Below are 21574 nucleotides of genomic sequence, written 5' to 3' on the forward strand. Positions count from 1 at the left end.
TTGGTCGGGCGGCGCCAACAACTGCGGTCCGCTGGTCTGAATATCCGGACAACTCCTCTGATATCCGTCTAATTAAGAAGCATGAAAAAGAAAAAAAAGGAGCCCCCGTACTCTGGTGATACCTCCAGGAGAGCGCTGCCTACGTGGCCCAGGCTACCCGACCCAAGCCGCAGCTGCCAGGATTTTATTCGCACGTGTGGGGTATAGAAAATATTCGCAGCGTACTTTTTTGTCATGCGTTCCACTGAAGCGCTGAAACGCAGTAGGAAGCAACAACCCGAAAAGAAGGCGTGACGAAGACGATTCAGCTATGAATGCTCCGTTCTATATGACAGTTCCCATGTACGACGCTTCAGCCCGAGCTTTTCTGTCCCGTTACCGGAGCGGGGAATAAATTATTCTGTACATTGAGTATGACCAATAGAAAAGTACAGCTAAAAATGAGAAGCATGAACGGGAACTTTGAATGTAGCAAATTTGCTGGCACAAACGAAGCAAGGATTTGCCGCTTCCTGGCCGCGTGTGCTTGTGATGGAAGAGCGCGCTAAATGCGTCGGCCACAGACGCGACTTCGCAAGGCAAGCCTAATGAGCCACGTTACTCGGCGGCGCCTTGCATCGCACGTTCGAGGCAGCGTTTATTTAGACTTTGCTTTCGCTACTTTCTCTCTCCTTTTCGCAAATTGTCCCGCAAACCACTTAATGAGCTGGACAAACTTGCGCCCCCCTCCAGTTCCCGTTTTCCGACGAAAAAGCGGTCCAGACGAAATTTCGGGTTTATCGCTGACAGCCCGGTAATTCAACTACGTGGTTGAGTGTGGCACTTCCGGCTCGTCGTGGTTGTGCGAAGTGTAGTTCTCAACCCCCTTAACGTCGGCGTTGCTTTCGGGCGGCGCTCGGTCGTTCTCGCCAGCATTCCTGAAGTGTTTCCCGCCGACGCCCATGCACACTGAATTACGCGCGCTTGGTTTGTTTATACTCCCCGCAGCAGTCCAGACACACAGCCCAATTGGCTTGCGCAGGATTTCATTCGGGACGGGAAGGGGGAAGCGGAGCAGCGAGAAAAAGAAAGAAAGCACCATGTTATGAAGAAAGAAAGGAAAGCAAAAGAAAAAAAAATCAACCTTGACCTTCCGCGTTTTTTTTTGTTTTTTATTTTTGTGTTTCTTCAAGAACACTGCAAAACGGCTGGTCGTCGCGATGAGTGAGAGCAGCGCCGGATGACCGCAAGTTTCGTGTATCGCTTGCGACACAAGGAGAATTATTGGCAGTCGCTATTGTATGTTAGGGGTGGTCAGGGTGGTGAGGGGCCTTATCCATTCCCGCCCGTCCCAACGAACAGGGGAGGTTGAGCCCCTTCACCCTGCTTACGCCACAGCTTAGCCGCTATTTAGACAACCGTTATCAAGGAAACTTCTACATGCTACAGGGCTGAGCAAGTTGTGAGTTTACTGAATTGTATGGATTTCCCAATAATTTCTGCAATAAACACCGCATATTGCTTAAGCAAATAATCAGAAGAGGAAGTTGCGCCACCGTTGTATTGATTTCATCTGAGTGAGTGAGTGAGTGAGTGAGTGAGTGAGTGAGTGAGTGAGTGAGTGAGTGAGTGAGTGAGTGAGTGAGTGAGTGAGTGAGTGAGTGAGTGAGTGAGTGAGTGAGTGAGTGAGTGAGTGAGTGAGTGAGTGAGTGAGTGAGTGAGTGAGTGAGTGAGTGAGTGAGTGAGTGAGTGAGTGAGTGAGTGAGTTGAATACGTAGGTTCTGGGCAGCAATCAGCACAACATATAGACAGAAAATTTACGGGGCCCAGGCTGCGCAGCCTGTGCCCCGAACTCGACAGCGTCCTTAACGCAATGCGCGAGTAGTGATGAAGGGGGGACGACTGCTGCGTGTCTCGCCTCCGTGACCAGCCCCTAGAGCGCTCGACCTCGTCTTCTGCCGGTTCGCATTTTCCTTGCTGCTGGTCTATTTCGGTGGACAGTGACGTGGCCGACGAGGAAGGCTGAGCCGCGCTCCGCTGCTGATCCCACCTGATCCATGATCCCGGCACGTCGTCAGAAACCCGACCGGAAGTCAGACGCGAAGGGCTTTCTTCCGGAACCGGAAGCTTCTGCCGCTTCCGTCGTACCCGAAGATAAGCCCCTGCTGGCCTGGAGTGCGGCCCAAATCCGACCTTTCAAAGTTGCGCCTGTCAGCATGATGCCAGCGACCGCCTGAGATGGCGTCCTCAAATTTGTTGGCTCGCAGCAGGAGGCACTCAGACCACCTCGACAACCCGCTGCCGCTACGCTTATTCCAGCTTTTTTGTTGTTGTTGTTCTATTTTCCCAGCTCAGCGTCCATTTCTTGCTGGTAAGTTCTCTACTTGGGACGAAATACACGAACAGTTGGCAAACATCCATGCAGCTCCGCGTGTTCTTTTTTTTTCTGTGCAGCAGGCATGCAGTGCCTATCTGCGCCGCATCACGTGTTTCGGATAATCTACTCAACCGAAATGTCAAGACAAAATTAAAAAAAAAAAACCAGGCGAATTTGTCTAACACGCAGTTACAAAACCGCAAAGAATTCTTTCATATATTGACGAATAAAACAAGCTCTGGGTGGGCAGGTTTTAACCTTTCTGGATGTTAGAATCAGGGCTTTACGAGTCGAAGCTGCACCTGGCCTACTGCGCTCGCAGTAATGAAGGGCTGCGCGTTAATTTAGGCCATCGCGGGATCTTAACCGTGTACAGAAATATCGACACACGGACTTCTTTGTTTTTTGCCTCCACCCTAGTATTTTTTTTCCAAGTGCTGAGGGAGCTCTAAAAGGAGAATAGTGGCCGTGCATTCTTGAACCGGTAACTATTTCATAGGTTCCGACCAGCCATATTTCAGATGAACTGGACTTTTTAAAGCGAAAGGTTTCTTAGTAAGAACGATGGCGTCCTGTAAAGAAAATAATGCATTTCCCCATAGACCGGTTGGTCGACCGAAAAGCTCTGATAAGATCTTTGGGCACACGGTGCGTGCGTGAAACCGGGCGTTCATTGTGGCAAAACGGTTACTGGAAAATCGCGAAAAAGGAACGGTTTTAGATAAGACAATACACGCATCGATCATGAGGAAGGGACACAGTAAAAGCTCGTTAATTCGCACTCATGCCCTGGCCCCGGCACAGCCCTCTATATTTCAATGGGGGAAAGCTCCCGATAATTCGAACGCGTTAATTCATAATTCGAACGCGTTAATCCCGAACGGTTAATTCGAGCAGAGATCCCCTGGCTTCCATCGCTCCTCGCAGAAGAAGTCGGCCCAGAGTGATTACAAGGTGGTGCAAATCCAAACCAAACCAAATTTACTAGAAATGCAAAACAACGAAACAGAAAAACAACAGTATGGCGCGCGCGGCACGCTCCTGCAACAGCTTATTTTGAGGTCACCGCGCCACCGGCGCCAGTGCTCCGGCGCATGACATTAATATTTACGAAACATTATTTACGAAATCACCTGCCACAAACGTGCAGTAGCCCTTAGTTCACGACAACGAGTCCAGAGGTGGCTTCTTTGTGTTCTGCCCGCGCTGTGTGGCGCGATTTCTATTCATTCTCGCGCCCGCCCGCTAATTCGAACTGCGCTTAATGCAAACAATTTTATGGTCCCCTTCGAGTTCGAATTAACGAGCTTTTACTGCCCAATAGTATACCTTTATCTCATAAACCACGTATAGGTATTCCTTTATATCGTTCGTAGATGCGTTTACTTGGTGCGCGAAAATTCGTCGCATGGGTTCGTTCTTCGTTTCCGATTTGGGTGGGTGAAGGTTTCACGATCGATTGGACGCACTTCTAGCCAAGGTTTCGACGCACCTTTGACGCAGTTTTGATGTCAGAGAGCTCCCGCGCTTCTCTAAACTTTCTTTGGTAAAGTTTTTGTTAACTACCTATTCGAAAGCACAGTGGAATGAAATAATGTATAGAAACACGCATGCACTGAGTCGACTGTATAAAGAAAGGGCTAAGGCTATGTAAAGAAATGCGGCTTTGTACAAGATGTGCCAGTCACCACGCGAAGAAAAATAGAAAAAGTCCAGTAAAATAATTTTATTTCGTCACACCTGTTTACGACACTGAAACAAACAAGAAGTATACGGAAAACTGTTAAGCAATGGTGCTGCAGGCGTGAAACGTCCGCAATTCGCAACGCTACTCGCTTAACACTTTTCCCGATCGCTTTTCTGTCTTTGAGTGTTTCCGCGTGCATGCAGGGATAGCGCTCTCAGAGGCACTCATAGGACCAGCCTCAAATTTCGCACGAAAACGCCGTGAGTGTGTGTGAATGTTGTGCCGCTGCCTCCTAGCCGCGGCCTTGGCATTAAAAGGAGCCTCGCCTCCCTCTCTGTAGCGTTCTCCAAACGACCGAGATTGGCAGCGCCAGCACCACCCAGTGAGCGGCACATTGAGAGGATGTTTCGGGAAGCTGGCTGCGGACGCCTACCACGCCCCCGCCGTGGCCGGGTTGACATGGCCACCAGACATGGCTCGCAACGCGATGGGGGCTTTCCTGCTCTCCCCACCAACAGAAGCGGTCCGCCACTTCTTCTGCCGGGCGGCGACCCCTGGGACACCCAAATTTCATACCCCCCATTTTAAATTCAAATTATGGGGGTAAACGCGCCGAAGTTCCATCCGGGCTATGAGGCGCCCGTATTGGAGGGCTCCGGATTAATTTTGGCCCCGAGGGCTCTTTAAAGTGCGCCAAAATCTCGACATACGGGCTTTTTTTTTTCTTTTGCTTGTTGGCTCTATTAGAAGAGCAGTCAGAGCTGCCGGGACTGAACCCGCGTCCTTGGGCTGAGCAGCACAACGTCTTGGCCACACAAGCACCGGCACGCGAAAGTCGGAGAAGTAGCTTAAAGAGATTCTGCAACACTTCCGACAAACGCTTTCACTCTTTCCTTCGCGTCTGGAAACATTGCGAAAGCTATAGTTATCGCCTGCACGGAAGCGGCACTGCGTGATTTTCTAGTCGCAACAGATCCGCCTTCCGTTTCTGCTGTGCTTTAGTGTCGATTTCTTTTCATGTGGCTACCGAAGCGTATGTATTCGGAGGCGCTTGCTCGGCGAGAAGGCAGCTTCCAAAATGGGTGCTGCTCCGTCGATGTCGGAGGCAGGAGGCGAGAGATCCCGTTCTCCGACTGAAAACGCGGACCGTCGCGTGTGTTTCTCGTTAGGCGGCAACGTTTCAATTCTAACAAGCATACCGGCCAGAAATTAACGACCAAGGACAACCAACCCGGATGGCTCCCGAAGCGGGTGGCGGTGTTTGTGTGCGTGGCGCAGGGGTGTAATGCTCGCAGTGTTGGTGCGGATCGGCGGCCTCCATTTCGGGCATTCAAGAATTTAAGCCTGCGCCATCGTCGCACCCTCGGGTGCGAACCGAGAACGTTGCGCTACCTGTGTGAAACGTGAAGGATTTGTAGTAGAACTCCACAAATTAGAGGAAGTGAGTAAAAAATGATGATGATGATGGTTGGATGTTTATGGCGCGAGGCCAACTGGGGCAAAGAGCGCCAAAACAATAAGTGAGTAAAAGGAATGCTTCGTACATTTTGTTGAGTTGCTACACCCGGGTGAAGTGCATCACTAAACCGCCGTGTCAGCCACAACGTTGGTGTCAGCCTACCCGCTGTTTGATTTTGCGCGTCGCATTAGCGTCGCATGCCATGTTCAGTAGTATTTGTCGCATGGTCCTAGCATATTTCAGAGCTGAATAAAATTATTATGCCGAGCACTGCGTGTTGCTTCAAAACTTTGGCGTTAGGCGGTTGAGCAAAACAATCGCGACGGGTGTACCGCATTTTTCCCTAATACTGAGTCAAGATAAGAGAGTATTTTTTATCATACTTTCAAGATTCTTACAATAGAAAACAGCAATAACGCATTGCAAAAAAAAAAAAAAAAAAAAACTCGCCGTCCAGCTACAGCTTGCCTTGGATAGCCACGTAAAAATTGGCAAATTTTGGTACTTCGCATTGGTTTCAACAGGTGGCGCCGCAAGCGTTAACGCGCGCTACAAAAAACGCTGTACTAAAACTATCCATGGGCGCGTCGCGACGAGCGTATACGCTCCGCTTTACGCCCAGCAGTACGCTAACGCCCGGAAAGCATAACTAAATCTGTCTAATAGCCGCTACACCGCTCTAATGATGTGCTTCGAGCGCTCGAATAACGTCAAGACCAGAAGAGAGAGAAAAACCTTTTGAGCAAGTTTCGAAGCTACCTGGACTACATATAGCAGAAAATTTTGGCTAAGGTAGTTTGTGACCCCCTATCTAAGTATTGAATTTGTTTATTGACTACGTTCTGAAAGCATTTAAGATTTAGAAAAAAAAGTTTTAAAAAGTGTTGCAGGGTACCTTGAATGCTCGGCCACGTCATTCGCCGAATTTGCACACTAACGGTTTTTTTGTTCTGGCACATTCTGGGAAGACACTCTGCGGAGACTTCTTAAAATGTGGGCAAAGGAAGGAATAGCCTCCTTCCAGTTACAAAGGAGGCTACAAGGAAGGAAACATTTGCTCCTTTGACATACAGGACAATTTTCACAATCTGGTGGAAATTTAACTGGACGATGTTTTCAAGAGCACGCCTAAAACAATTGATAGCATTCCCGTATTACAAGAAAAAAAAAAAAACCTCGCCCCCGGGTGGGCTCGAACCACCAACCTTTCGGTTAACAGCCGAACGCGCTAGCCAATTGCGCCACGGAGGCCACGGTTTCGAGGTGCACACATTATCCTTCAAAACGGGGTATGAAAACAAATACGGATTTAATTTTAAAGAACTAGTCGTTAGTCATTCACTCAACTGAATCACGTCCCCAAACAGCGTTTTTTAAACTAAAAACGATAGGAAATAATAAAAGGAGCAGGAGGGAAAAAAACGTTTATTGGAGCCGAACAAAGAAAAGTGGCGGCATCCATAAAAGGCTTTGAAATTTCAAACTACGTGACCCCAGCAGGGACCTAAAAGAATGATGTGTGTTAAGCGCACCCTGGCATTCAAGTAACACGATCAAACGAAACTAGAGGCGCCACTACAATCACACAACAGTGCGTTTCTTGTCGGTGGATTTGGTCGGCAATCGCCGATCGCCCAAACGATTCAATGTGACGTCACGAGAACCCGGCGTGAACGTGGCTGGTGAATCCCCACTGCTTCACGTGCTTCCCGTAATATATAGATGAACTGTTCGAATTTGGCGCTAGAATTGGTGTTCCTATTATTGCGACAGGCAGTCTTTTTAATTAACCCAACTTGTGCTTGTCGGCACGGTCGGCTGTAGTCTTCGTTTCACGCCAGAGTACACAAAATAGACTCTGAGCTTCTAGACAGGCATTGCTGACTGGCTTTGAGGTAGCATGTATTCAAAACTGGAACCGTGTTCTACGCAACTAGATGAAAAAAAGTAAAACAAGATTTCACCAGTGGCGGATTTGAAGGCCCCCTAGGCGGCCTCGAGTGACCTAAGAAATTATTATTTCGCACGCCATAAAGGCATATTGGCTGTCCCCAGGCGCATAAATAAACGAGATTGGTTGATGTTTTATATAAGTTTGTTATTTTAATGATTGAAGAACAATAAAGAATATCACCATTATTATTATTTTAGTCCACTGTAATGTTATCACCATTACAGTGGGTCCCCCCCCCCCCTTATGGGACACCCACAAATACGCCCCTGGATTTGACGTTATGCTTATGTATTATGCAACTTAGTTCAAATGACACGAGGTTACATCACAATTTGCCGTCATTGGGTGTTGCTGGCCTGGTTCTAAAGTCAGTTTTCACATTCAAGTTTGATACCTATACAGCTCAGTCGCAAGTGGCTTTCAAAGTGCCTCGCGCATTTTTGAATCGATGTCGTTTTTACAGTGTCAGCGTTGACAGGAGTAGCTTGAGGTCCAAGTCGTCGTATATCAAGCTACACTGCAAAAAAAGAAAAAAAAAAACATCCTCGGATCCCGTAAGTTTGTGTAGGTGTTTTGAAGGCGAATGCCTGGCAATACTTATTTACAACGTATTTACTGCTGCATCGTATTTGTGTCGCTTTCTTCACTTTCGTTTATTCCTATTTTGGCGCGAATTGCTTCGACCGGCTTCTTTTCTGCTATACCGCTTGCGCCCCTTTCTCTGCTTTCGTTTCTTCGTCTTACCGGGTGAATTGCGTCAGCAAGCAGCCAATACACCAGCTTGTCGATGCAAGTTCGGCCTTGCACCTCTACACCTTGCTCGTCTTGTGTCGTGGTAGATGTGCAGCCCCACATCATGTACTTCCCAGGGCAGGTATCCGAGGGGATGGACTTGTGTCTGTGCTGAAGAAGACAGCCTCTCCATGGACAGCCTCCGTAGACCCCACTGTCTTTCCAGATATTCACTAAATACCACGGAGAGAATATTCACGCCACTTTGTTGCTTTTATCTGAACACTGAATTCGCACACAAGTGACGAAGTGAACCACCGCGGTGGCGCAGTGGCTCTAGTGTTGTGCTGCTTAGCCAAGGAAGCGGGCTAGATCCTGGCCGTGGCGGCCGTTTCCGTTTTTCTGATGGCGACAAAAGAGAGAAACGCCCTTGTTTAGAGATTTCGACGCTCGATAAAGGTGCCCAGGTGTTCAAAATTATTTTGGAGTCCTCATAGCCCAGGTGTGGCTTCAGCGCGTAAAGCCCTGAATTTTTTGAAGTGGGGAGTGAGTGACCAAGCTTTCGTCAGCGACATCAACAGCAGAGTTGCCTGCTCTCCCATCGCGTGTTGCTGCGAGAGGTAGAGCTTCGACACGCCACCGCAAAAGCCCTGCTTCAGCCCAGACACTTCCCTTCTTAAGACAACACACGCAGGTGGTCACAGGGCTGAGTCTCCTGAATGTCATCCGCATGCTTCTATGCAGCCTAGAAAAACCGTTCGCGCAGGCAGAGAAATCACAGAAGCGCCCACTTTACAGCAGAATGGAGGGGCCCTCAGGCAAAGGAATATCAGTTTCCGAAAACCCTTTCGCGAGCGTCACTTGTTAGCCAAATTTCCCAAGCACCCTCAGACATTGCGCTTGAGGAGCCTAAGTTCAGGGTGTCAACCCACTGAACGCATGATGCAGATGAAAACCACTCTAGAGAGGGCTAATGGTGCTATTAAAAGCAAAAAACATCATACACTGGTCGGGTAGAACTTTTTCCGCCAATTTCACGGGACTCGCGGTAGGAGCAATATGCCGACTGCTTTCGACTTCCTGCCCAAGCCTTGAGTTCTTGAGCACTAAGATTATTTTTACAGGTTTCCCCAGCCGTCGAACCCACGCGCTTTCAATGAACGTATTAAAAATAAAAAGTCAGTCATCAATGAAATGTAGTGGTGAAAAATTAGTACCAAGTAATTTCAGCATGCTTTCTTTGGCCCCATATAGGCCGAAGACCGAAGGCCGATGAGATGGCAGTTGCTAATTCCAAACCCGACACTGGAACGTCGTCTCGTCCTTAGTCGTCCATTGTTGTCATCGTTATACTCAGGGCAATTTTTGATGTAGCAGCGCCAACTAGTCTTGTTCATAGTCCTTTTGAACCGACACTGGAAAGAAACTTGAGTTTGACTACGAATCATGAGGCCTCTGAAAGACGCAAACCAGCAGGCAAGGCCGTAGAAAAGTTGGTGAAGTTTATGCTGTGCTTCCGGAGGGGGGGGGGGGGGGGGGGGGGGAGGGAAGGGGGGGCAGAACTACTGAAGCAACTGACGTCGAAGTTTTACGAGATTAGGTATGAGCCATGAAATGAAGCAACGTCTTTCTGTGCTTAGTGTAAGAAAGAGAGTTATTTAACCCAGAATAATATTGTAATCTATGCTCTGCTAGCACTCGTTAGAAAGTAGCATCGTAAATCTTATAAGTCGACCGACCAGTTTGCAGGGCATGGGTTGCGTAGAAGCGACTTCGACGTGCCTTACGGTGCCTTTTCAAACTCTTTAGTCAGTGAGCGGATAAGCTTGGTTTTATTACATACTATAAAGGCAAAATCACAGCTTTGCATTGTGTCGTAGGAGGTAGAATATACATGCACAGCTCTATCGCCCGGTTTCAGCTAGTACTAAGTAAGTTGAAAGAAATGAGGACGGCGTGTTAAAACTTATCAAATCTAGCGAATTTGCCCTCGAAACGATGTTCCGAACGGGAAGGAACGGTGGTTGGGAAAACTGCAGGGTTGACCCGAAGTCTACTGCAAACCAACAATACAGAGAAATATTATTCGATGCATATGGCTTAAGTCAAGGGCCGAGTGAGCGCGCCTGCCTGCCTGCCTGACGGCGCCCTGGACTAAGGGTGCTTAGGAAAATAAAGTTTGCCTCCTTCCTTTCTTCCTCGCACACACGCAACGAAGTGAGAATTGACACACTAAAACTCATTGCTGCATGCCCAAGACCGAAGGCGCCTACCGCAGCCACGGAAACCTACCACTGAAACCTCAATATACATCATGGGAATTGAAGTTTGCAGCTATGATAAGTTGACCCCGACTTTTCGTAAAAGTTCAGAGCGGAAACACAAGTTTGCCGTAGAAGTTTGATATAATGGTCTTATCTCATCAATACGCAAATCTATGTAATACCAAAGTTTATTTGACACTGCTGGGGACATTTACTCAAATGAAATCGATGTTTTATGGCAAGAGAGAGATGAATTTTATTGAAATGAAAAACACATAAAGGTCGGCCTCATGATAGTATATCTGGCCAGCTATTCTGTGTGTGGGAAGGGAAAGGGGAGGAAAGAGCGTGGATAGAGGACGAGAGAGATGAAGATGGCGTAGAAATGAATAAATGGCTATATACAGAAGATGTCTATACTTATACTGTGCATGTGTTAAAGTACAGCCGGACGGGGCTCAACTACAATATCGCTGAGAGGCCGCTGCAGCGCACAAATGTCAGAACAGCTTTAAATGCCTTGTAGGAACGCTCCGCGTCTGCCCAAGCGCCACCCCGAAATTTCAGTAGTGGTATGGTGGACCCAGCTGAGCCCCGAACACCCCTTCAGCAGGGAGATCTTGGCTGACCTCGCAAATTTCCTTCCTATGTTTACTCTTTAGGCACTGGAATGTGCCTGGCGGTCCATGCCTTGCTTTTGAGGGCCGCCTACACTTTTCATAGCACTATCATTCTAATTGATAGAGAGAACCTCAGAGATGTGGTCAAGCCGTCTAGACATGGTCGCCTTCTTGGGTCCTTTGTCTAGAGTAGCGGTTCAGCGTACCTGGTAACCGCAACAAGTGGGGTGATAAGGCCGGCAGCAGGCGAGGAAGGGGATTTTGACGGAAGCTCGGGACTAGCTGGACTTGCGATGAACATAAGGAACATGTGTAGGTTGACAGGACTTGAGCAATATTTGGCATAAATTATGCGAGGACGAGCTCAACCACTTGGCACTGCAGCTTTCAATCGACGCAGCAACATATTTTGCAAACGTGGCCTCCGCAAATAGCGATGCACCGCCTACAGCCCCTACGTACCCGGAAGGATGCTCATTGAGGTCAGAAATTGCCTCATCCCGAAAGCACTGGAACTGTTATCAATCCTTTGACAGGATGTTTCTTTGCTCTAGGGAGATAGCACACGTAGTCTGCCGGGTGTGGTCTACTACACAGAAAGCCATTCTCCTCTTCCGAAGATCAGGAAGAAGTTGGGTCATTACCGCCGCACAGGCGGCACCTGGACGTAGACATGCAGATTTTTGTGCACAACCGTAGTGCCGGCAGCAAAGGTACTGAAAGGGGCGAGGGTAGAGAGTCGTTGAGCCCTATAAAATATTGACCAAACCTGCAGTTCACACGGGCAGCGCGTATCCGGAACAGGGGTGATCACTGTTTCGGTGGGGGTCCAAGAGCTACTCTGCACCGATAAACAGAGATTACGCCAATCCCCGAGGACTGCAGCTGCAGAAACAAAGGCACTTTCGTCTCTAACTAATCTCTTCATTCCAGTTAGGTGGGCAGGACGAATGCCTCAAGTTGCACTGGACCAAACTTTTCTTTTGAGCAGGTCCACCGCACATGAAGTACTTGCCGAGCGGCACACAAAGCTACAGGGACTGAACCCACACAATTCTCCAGAAAAATAGATGGCCTTCGTACTTTGTGAAGAGTGATGACCAGCGAAGCTGAGCACCGTCTCAGGAGGGCACAAAACGAAACCCGTTTGTTTTTCCATGCGATTGAGCATACGCATTGAGCACCTAGCCAATTAGCTGAAAGAAACTGGGAAGGACTACAGTTCTATTATGGCGGCTTAACATGGGGCTGCCTGTTCCCCTCCAGTAGAGATCTCTGTATTGACAGCAGACAAAAATTCCACAATATCTACAACTTCTTGGTGAACTGCGCAATTACGAAAAGTAGCTGAAACTGGGCGTAAATTTAGATACTTGTCAGCGGCTAATTTTCATGTAATTTGTTTTGGAACAGTTTCGATAAAACAAGAGTTACATTCCTCTTCTGTAACCACACTCCCTTCGCAGTCGGCCATGTATTGACAGCAGACGGGAATTCTGTTACGTCTACAACTTCCCTGCGAAGTAGCTACTTACGGCAGGTAAATGAACTCAGCGTAGTAATAGTGTCCTCTTAGCAGCCAATTAAATATGTTTCTTTTGTCAAGCCGCCTAGATTAGATTGAGGGCTGCAGAGCATTTTACACCTGCTCTAGAGCGAACGCGTTCGATCTTGGTCAACGCGACTTCCGTTGACGCACACTATGTGGGGAAGCCGTGACACATACTGGTTCACTGTGAAACGCGGCGACGGACAAGTTCAGCGGGCGAGAGGGTCGCCTCCCAGACCTGCATCCCCCATGCCGGGGAAGAAGAAATCAGTGTTGACCTTCCGCCATCGGAGCTCGTTCACAAATGAACCTTTGAACAATTTAATTTTGTAGAAAAAAAAAGAAAGAGAATGAATTTCTAACCAAAGAAGGCTCCGGTCCTGACAGAGCCCCCCCCATTCACGACCGTGAAAGGAATTAAGCCGCATCGTCATCCTCGAGTGTCTTACAAAATGGTTTTGACCAAAATCTTCCAGCTTTGCCGTTAAAGATTGCTCCACTGCAAGCACGCTGATGATGCGGCGAAGCCAGCAGAACAGAGTTGCCAATGAAGGAAACTAATACTGCGTTGGCTGATGATTGTAAGAATAGTTTATGCGAAACATCACAAGGCGTTATAATTTATTATAAGTAATGCTGGAAGAGACGTAAGTTCCAAGGCAAGCCAATGACGTATCATTGCCTTGTTATCGTTTAACGCTCTGCCTTTTTTTTAAACCAGATGACTCTACAGATGTAACACGCATTGGCTTGCGCATATATAGTTATTACCCAGGGTGGATATACAGCACGTAGTATTGGGGTACGTGCCAGGAGTTGTCTTTCTATATCAAACGGGCATAGAGATGGAGTCAACAACAGCCCGCATTTCTGCGAGTGTGTCGAACCGAAATAAATTCGGGTTCGGTTACGGTTCGGGTCAGGGTGAATTCATTTTGATCCGATTAAGTTCCGGTTTGACTGAATCCCATCCAGAACACGTTCGCAAACTGGTTCGAGGAGTTAAATTATTAGCCAAGTGAGAAAAAAATGTATTGCAGTGTAAGCGACCATAAAATCTAAATACAATTATGGTTCATTCAAAATACTACTTTTCAACCCAAAAAATTTACTGCCGTTCCACTCTGGGAAGAAGGATGACCCGAGAAGCTGGACGCAGGCCTGGAGTGCACGAAACAAAACACATTTGTTTGTAACTTGGGATCGAGTATACTTCCTAGCTAATTAGATGAATAAAACTTGGAAGGACGCGAGCTTTGTTCTAGCAGACAAACATGGAGCTGTCTGCTTCCCTCCCTTGTCGTGGGCATCTTACTGTCTGTGTAACGTCCCAACTCCATCCGCTCGACCACTGGGGACACCGCACAGGTCGCGTTGAACTGTTTGACGTCCACGTTTAAACCTCCCGCCAGCACAACGGACATGTCATCAGTGATGGCATGCAACCTAAAGCTGCGCGTGCATGCATCCCCTCCCTTCACTCTACCCGTGCACGCATAAACCGACAACCGGTTATGTGCGCGTCAAACACCGTCAAAAAACACCGTCAAAAATGTCGCTTTGAAAGCCCTTCAAGCTGAACAAGAAATATCACTCACGTCGGCGTTCAAGCGGACAAGTTGCTGTTCATCCGGGAGGGATTCGCAGCTACTCGACGAGCTGGAACTTGCGGCGGCAACGGCGCCGGCAGCGACTTTCCGTTTTTTTCGCGCCCATTTGTGCTTCTGTTCGCGCCGACGATCCTTCAATTTCCGCTTTTCTTCCTCCGAGTGAACGACATGCGTCCGTCCCTCAGCAAAATAAAACCTGGAAGGACTCGAGCTTTATTTTAGCGTACAATCATGTGGCTGTATGTGGCTGTAGGCAAGATCTTACTTTATTTAACACATCAACGCAAACACAAAGCTCTAGACCACGGAGGACAGCTGATCTGTCACATTGAGCCGTGAAACTTCCGCGTCTAAATCTCCCGCCAGCACAACGGGCATGTCATCGGTAGTGGCATGAAGCCTAGCTGTGTGTGCACTCCCCCCTCCTTCCACCCCCGACCGTGCGCGCTTAGGCGGGAAATACGCAGTCGAAACTGTCGCTCGGAAAGCCATTCACGCTGAAGAAGAATTATGGGGTCACATCGGCACTCCAAGCGGGAAAGTTTCTCTTCATCCACGAGGGATCCGCAGCTACGTGACAAGGTGGAATTAGAGGCGGCGACGGCGGCGGCTATATGTTCGGCAACAGCGGCTTTCCGCCTTCTCTACGTTAATTTTCGCTTCTGTTGATTCTCCGCGATCATCTGATAACGGCGCCGCTTGCGCCACTTCTGAAAAAGGCTTCGGTGAAAGCGAGGAGATTTCTCAGAGTTGTGAAACAGGGGTCGATGGTGGCAAGGAGGAGCGCCAGAGCGGCGCCCAGTAAAGCAGCCTCACCGGAATAAAAACGGGGCTGCTGGACATGTACTGCTCCGCAGTAAAAAATATGCAGAGTTTTAATAGAAGCTCTGTAAGAAATTCGGCCAGATATTAAGGAAAGCGACAATGGCGATTTACCGGCCAGTTTCGCGCACAGCCCTTATGTTGTCCTGTCCTAGGGACTACATAAAGCCACCGCCAAAAGACATAACTGTGGGATATATTGTATACCGCTTCCTGTTTCGCTGCTGAAATCGACATCCACTCTATGAAATCACTCATCCCGCTCTTCTTTTAGCCCCTATAATAGTTAGCACTGGTACCGGCGCCTCACCCAGGTACATTACAAGCGTACATGTTTAAACACCAGCAGTGTGGTTTTTTTTATCAGTTGTAGCATAAGAAAAAAGTCCTACAGCAGCCACGTAAATGCTCGCTATGAATTGATTGCTTGGTCATTTACGATAATTTGTTAGCCACCTTCTAGGGTGTAAGGAAAACTTTTTGTTAGCAGTTAGCTTTAGTTAACCCTCAGACCCTGCATTATTGCTATTCTCACTTGCAGAATGCATTTTGAGATAGCTGTGCCCAGATGTGTGCCCCCCCCCCCCCCCCCCCCCCATTGTTCCTTCCGCTATATTGCGGAATATATGCATTTACAAATTGAAAGAGTAACTTGACGCGTGCAGCACGAGATAAATCTGTTTTGTGCCGACACTATTTTATTTGTCGACAGCAGCACTCTCCCTCCGGAACGAGTATAGCGATAGCAGCAGAGTAGCGAGTCAGACTAGTCCGTGAAAGCGGATCGCCGAACGCCGAAAATGAAGCAGTGCTGAAAGAGACGAAACAGCAGAACAAGCAGAAAGGATGAACGCTAGGCAAATGGGAGAGGGAGGGATAGACCTGCCTTCTTGCTTGCGTCATCGATTTTAATGGTTTTCTTTTTTCTTCCAAGAAGCAATACGCAGTACCTGCAAGGTCGGAGGGTACAGTTTCTTGCAAAAGGATGAAGTGCGTCCCATACGTTAACAGTCTTCTCAGATATGTCTATTATCATTATTCGGACCATTTGAAAAAACTCGAACTTATCCGCTTCACGTGTCCGATGAACTGGCGATTATACCAGGCACCACGGCGCTCGTGGCCTTCGCAGTGATGACACGTTTGGTCGTGAAAGGTCGAACAAAAGAGGGGATGTCCAGACTAAAAGCTGCCTTTTCGTGTTTTGCTTGTTTAATGGCTTGGAAGTTCAAAACTATGTGACAGGTCTTTTTTTGTTGTTGTTGTTTTGGTTTCTTGTGGAAACACACTTGCCAAAAGATATTAGCGCGGTTTGATGCCCCGAAGCTACTCCTGTGCTATGAGGCGCACCGTATTTTGCATGGCGGCAGAGTAATTTACACGACCTGAGGATCCCTAACGTACGTCAAAATGACGACACGCAGACGTGTTCGCTTTCCCTCTACATCCTAAAAACGTCCGCCAAGGCGCTGGTCGAAACCGCATCCCTGCGGTCACCAGCTTATCCACTGAGCCACTCCTGCGAGTCACACTTGTCGAGTATGTATTTACACTGTCCAGGTGGGCGATCTTTTTAAGGAAATTATGAAATGCAACAAGTATTGCACATCTCGACTGCGGGCCTTCGGCGTTCCGCAGTGCAGCAATCCTGCGGCAAGATTGTCCCTGCACAGTCTTGGCGAGGGAAGGGCAAACGCGATGTTTTATGTCGCCTGCAGGCTGCGGAGAGTATGAGATTTCGTTTGCTCAAGCTTGCACGCTGGAAACCTTACCAGCAGCAACATGCCATTCCAACATTAGTGCGCATCCCTTGCTTTATATTTCGACCACAATGAGGGCGTTCATAGTGTTGTGATTGATCTGAAGAGGAAAGTGCGTGGCAGGATACGAAGTTGATGGTACGTGTACGAGAAAAGCCACGAATGGCATTGCATGCGCATTTATCAACAACGGATGGTGGAACCGTAACCATTATTTTATTTTTTGGTTCAGTTCCGGTTCGGGTTAAGCGTGTCCAAAAATTACCGGTTTGAGTTCGGGTTCGACACTCTTATTTCTACCGTTCTTCGTTCCGGATGAGATAAATTCTGCAAAAGATGATTAATTATTACATCCCCTTTTGGATGTCATACCAGCCAATAAAATAAGAACATTTCGGACAAAATAGGGCGTGTTGACTTTTTAAATGGTGATCCAGAAGCTAAAAAGACGTGACGAAGAATAGAGGTATGAGATTGAGATGCATAGCTGACGTTGTGTCTCGCCATCATCGTTGTTTTGTACTGCTTCGTTTTTTGTCTCCTGCATTCAGTGTTTGGTCGGCCATTGCAGAAGCCGGCTCATCAAACTTGTGCGTAAAACTGCGTCGCCGTGCTTGGAAAACAGCAAAAGAGGTCACACATACCACAGACCATAGTTTGACGTCACAGTCACCATCTTGCACATCTTGGTTATAGCTAGAGCTTGGTATTTAAGATGTCCGTAACTCTGTGCTGGATCATTCACACATTTATGAATTTCAAATGTCCATACCAGGCTCATTTATATTGTTCCCGTGTTATACCGTGATCGTGGGCAGCTTTCCATGAATACAACTTAAGTTCTAATTTGTTTCTCTTCACTGCTTCATTGGGGCCCAAGAAAGCGCGTTCCCGTTGTCCAAATTAGTATTTAGGAAAATTTAATAATACGCTGTTGAGTTCCAAGCAATTTACCTGCATAGTCTTGCAGATGTTTTCTGAAGCAGTTGGCTGCGGAGAGAGAAAGAGAAAAACAACTTTCATAGGAGCTGCAGTGAGCATATATTCGGGGTTGGGGTGTTCAGTCAGTCCAAAAGTCCGCTGGTGCAGGCGGCTGTGTTCGCCGTTTCCGCAAGCAATAGCTGCGTGCCGGGACAAGAGCTGGCCAGCATACTCTCCCACTGCTCGCGTGAGGTGTTGGACACTCCCAGGCCTGAAGTGTTGACTAAGCGGTCCGCGAATTCGCTGATTTCTGATCACAGCTGTGCGACAGAACAGCCGAGCAGGGTGACGTTGTTTCACACTTCGGGTTCGTATGCTAGTCGACAACCTGGAACGTTTGCGAATGAAGTCACCCCCGCCATGCACAGTTTCATTGGCATGTAAGAGGAGGCACAAGGATAGTAGACTCCATCAGAGGTCATTTGTTACTGAGTATCCAACCAAATGGTCACCAGGAGATAAACGAAAGTATATACACTATTATACGACGAAAGAAAAGTGCGAGGTGTTCAGATAAAACCGACTTACCGGGCCTATTTGGACAACATCCTGGAAATATTTTTGCACGGTGCACGTTTGCTTGAAGGTGACAAATAGAAAGTTGGTAATTTAGTGGAGAGTTTACCTTCACTGAGCAACGAAAGAAAGATTTTAGTTTATGAGCAACAAAAGACGCAATCAAATCAGCGATTACATCACTGTAGAAAGGATCGGAAGCGTCATTGGAAACAGGAATTTTCAGGACCTTTGATGACCTTCTCTATCAGTATTTAACAAATGTTATCGTCTCAGGGCGCTGCACTTCATTGCGAATCTGTCATGCAAAGTTTATAATGAGTACAACCAATAGAGCGCCGTTGTTGAAAAATTATATAAAATTTTTGTTGTGCAATGCAGGCTACCATACGTTTGCGAAGGTGCAGGTTTATCGCCTTTAATGTATGTGTCGGTGGCCGCCAGACACGTAGCATTCGGCATATTTAGACCAATACACACGTTGCACAATCACTGTTTAATAGTGTAGAAAAAAGCCTGGTTCAGGTTGCCTTATTGCAGACTGTTTTTTCTAAAGCTTTTTGTCCAGGTAATTAAATAACGCATTCATATGTATTATTATTCGCCTGAGCAAATTCTCGGCTGCTCAAGCGAATACATGAATACTATTATGGCATAGTTATGGAGTAAAAAAGGCTGGTTATATAGTCAAATTCTATCCCCAAAGCCAACCAATTCAGTCATACGCGCACGAGAGAGAGAGAGAAAGAGAGATAACTTTATTAAGAGAAGGTGCCCCTAGTCCGGGGCTCCGGGTGTAGAGCTGAGGGCCAACTCTGCCCGTTCCGTCAGCTGTCGCTGGCCTTGAGCGCTTGAGTCGGCCAGCCACTCCTCCCACTTGGCGGAGGTGGCGTGAGGTATGGGCGGGAGAGCGGGATTCTGGGTGCAAGTGCAAAGTCTGTGGTATATGTCCGGGTTTGCTGCCCGGTTATTGCTGTCGAGAGTCTAAACATGCCCGGTCATCCTATTGACACTCAAGAAATGCGCGTGATAGCTTGAGCCGATGATTTTGTGCCTTTATATGGCGACAAGTGTGTGTTGCGGTGGCTGGCTATGAAATCGACGGGGTGTTCTTCTGGACTGTCGGAAAGAAGTCTTAAGTTGAATACAACTCGGGGTGTAGCGTTGGGGCCACATCTCCTGCTTTATTCTCTTAAATTAATCGAACTCGACAGACTTCAAGCGTCTCGGTGCACCTTTGGGTAAGACGCTGAACATTCGCCCTAAATGGTGGAATGAGAAGGACCCGCCGCGGTGGCTCAGTGGCTAAGGCGTTGCGCTGCTGAGCACGAGGTCCCGGGCTCGATTCCCGGCCGCGGTGGCCGCTTTTCTGATGGAGGCGAAAAGCAAAAGCGCCCGTGTGTACGAGATTTCGGCGCACGATAAAGATCCCCAGGTGGTCAGAATTAATCCGGAGCCCTCCACTACGGCGCGCCTCATCGCCTGCGTTGCGTCGGCGCGTTAAACGCTACAATCAATCAATGAGAAGGCTTAGAGTCGTTAATTTTCGCTAGAGAAAATATCGGTATTAGTGCAAAAGCAGTATTACCCTACCTCTGCTGGTTCGGCCAGGAAATTAGTGAAGCCTGTTTTGTGAAGCCTTTTCTGAAGCCTCGCGTAATTTGCAGTTTATAACTCGCTTGCGTTAAGGTTGATGCGCTATCGAAAGAGAGGGCGACACGGGTATGCCACGGCTCAACGTTAGGTCTATCGTCATGGGCTGAGCTGACAGTCGTCAACCGGTACCTGTAGCTTGACGTACGACGAATATAATGTATCTTGGCATGTACTAAATTTCAACTTGACGGTTATCTAACGTCAAGACTGAACATCAGACGTCAAGATTAACGCTACGTTGTGAGGTTAAACGTTGTGAACCGGTGCCCATAGGAAAAAAAAGTACTCTTTGTACTTCAAGCTGCGGCTACTGATTAACGTCGAAGATATCAGACCCACATGTACGTCAGTCCTAGGCCACGCACACTCGACAGTTGGTACTGCTATCCTAGCAAAGGATATCACACCCGCAGTGCGGGATTTACCAACGTCTTCTAACCTTGGCACCAGCTGATGCACCGATGATCAATTGATCTGGGATTCAATTATACCGGCAGTGCGCGCCTGTCCTCCCACTGCCAGAACCCCATCGTACACTAACATGGAAAGAGCAGACAGTATTAAGAAGAATTCAAGCGGGGTCGCTGTCCCACCCAACATTGCTACACACCATGTTCCCACAACAATATGAAGACACATGCCCCTTCTGTCGCCAAGAAAAAGGCACCTTGCGACACGTGATTGCAGAGTGTACGTCACTCAAAGCCCCCATCCCACAAATACCATCCCCAACCAACACCCCCCTACCTCCTTCCCCCAAAGAGCGATGGGAGATTCTACGGTCCAGCCCCGCAGCAACGACCCACGCGGCCCTAGTGGCCCGGGGCCTGGAGGTGCTGGCCGTTTATGGGCCCTGTGAATAAGGGACCACCCCGTCGGAGGCCGCCTCAACGGTGTCTTCAATGGCTCAAATAAAGTTGTATCTATCTATCTAATTATACCGCAAACACTAAAGAGGCTCGAACACAAGGCATCTGCGCCAGTACTTGGCGTGCTGTATGCGTATCCTGACTACCAAAGCGTTACATGCACCTGCAGACTATAGCACATGTCCGCTGAGGTTGACTACGCTTGATGAGGCAGAATTCATGCTGTTTTCGCAGGATGCTCCTGATTGGTGCAGCCAAACCGGCTGTCAGTTTTTTTCTTGATCTCGAAGTTGGTCTACATCCGTCATCTTATGCACCGAGCGTGCACACATACAAGCGTATACACGGGGTTCTCTGCGCTCTTTATTCGGCAGTTGTTCCTCGAACCTATACAAATAGTTGGAAAGGTAGGCTGGCTTGTATTAATTCATTGGTGACGCAATCAGTATCGCGTTTTTTTTTCGTCCTCAAGGACAATGAAAGTTCCTTTGTTTAGTAAGCGTTCTTACGGAGCGTTCAGCGGTTCACTCGCTGCACCTGACAGCAGTTGTCCGAGGGAGATAAAGCCGCTGTGGTTTTTTTTTTCTTCGAGAAATAGCTGTCATCATACGCTTTAAGGGCGCGTATTTGGTTTAAGTACTTGTCTGCAGTAACTCGGTGATAGCTTAACGACATGTCCATATTTTTTGCTTTCCCTTGCCAAACGAGCCCTATATCTTTTGTCCCAGATAATATGTTC

The 21574-nt window shown here is 48.0% G+C and overlaps 1 long non-coding RNA gene and 1 other non-coding gene across 2 annotated transcripts in view; both read right to left on the reverse strand.

Annotated features, from left to right (window-relative positions):
- LOC144170269 (uncharacterized) overlaps positions 1-21574 on the reverse strand; it is a 210431-nt gene that overhangs the window by 81721 nt on the left and 107136 nt on the right. The window lies entirely within an intron of this gene.
- On the reverse strand, positions 6680-6753 carry Trnan-guu (transfer RNA asparagine (anticodon GUU)). The gene has a single exon. It is a non-coding gene; the product is annotated as a tRNA-Asn (tRNA).

Source organism: Haemaphysalis longicornis, unplaced genomic scaffold (assembly GCF_048455015.1).
Source record: "Haemaphysalis longicornis isolate Haplotype H1 unplaced genomic scaffold, Haemaphysalis longicornis Haplotype H1 scaffold_1, whole genome shotgun sequence".
Lineage (NCBI taxonomy): Eukaryota > Metazoa > Arthropoda > Arachnida > Ixodida > Ixodidae > Haemaphysalis > Haemaphysalis longicornis.